Source organism: Panthera uncia (genome assembly GCF_023721935.1).
Source record: "Panthera uncia isolate 11264 chromosome A1 unlocalized genomic scaffold, Puncia_PCG_1.0 HiC_scaffold_17, whole genome shotgun sequence".
Lineage (NCBI taxonomy): Eukaryota > Metazoa > Chordata > Mammalia > Carnivora > Felidae > Panthera > Panthera uncia.
In genome coordinates this window covers 42,066,464-42,067,440 of record NW_026057577.1, presented here as the reverse complement: position 1 = coordinate 42,067,440, position 977 = coordinate 42,066,464, and positions in this window count along the sequence as shown.

Sequence of the window (977 nt, the reverse complement as noted above, 5' to 3'; positions counted from 1 at the left end):
GAACCACCACCAAGGGACCTGTCCAAGCGGTGGGCCGTCCTGTACTGTTCATGTCATGTTCATGTCACTCCCCTTTTCTGGCAAGTAAATCTTTAAAAACAAAGTGATTTCTTCAAGAATAGAGATCCTAAGAATACTCTGGTTCTATGGCACAGAACTCCAGGACAATGTTTGGATGGGGCAGCTGGCAATGAAAATGAGGCATTCTGCTATCTTGTGTGGTTGATGAAATGTGCACAACATGTGCCTTCTGTTGGCCAGAAGCTCGCCTTCCATATCCATCAGGAGTCTGATAGCTGTCATAAATGAATCACCGTGTTCCAAACTAAACCTAAGAGTGGCTTTTAACCAACTATATGTAATCATTACAATTTGGAAACCTGATAGAGGGGGAACAAAAGGAAAGATAAATTAATTCTTAATCATCATAAGCCATTCCAGTGTTTCGCAGAGGCCTGACTATGAAACACATCTATGTTTCATACTGTGTTCAACACTCTCAAGGGTGTCGACTCTGTATCACGGCTTCTCCTGTTACCATATGTTGTTGATAACTTACTTCATAGCATTTTACCATTTCATTATCTTTTAGGTGATTATTTTTACCACCGATGTTCTTCTGTATTTTCACCTCCAGGTTTTCACCCGGAGGCCTAAGAAATTACGGGGTAAATTTTGGAAAAGAAACTTTGGCAACAATGAACCCACTTCCCCACATGGCACAAATTAGCCGGTATTGAGCACCAGCTGCAGTGAGTGGTAGACAATGCACGTCCTGTCTTCACCGACAGGACATTCACTTCCAGGTTCACTCATTTCTGCTGCCTGACTGGCCCTGGAGGCATCTGGGACTGTGACTCACACACTCGCCAAGCCCGTCGATGGAAAAAAATAAATTCATTTCCATATTCTTTGGAAACGTTATTTTTTTCATTATTTCTACAATAAACTACAAATTAGGTCAAGCAGAATAGATT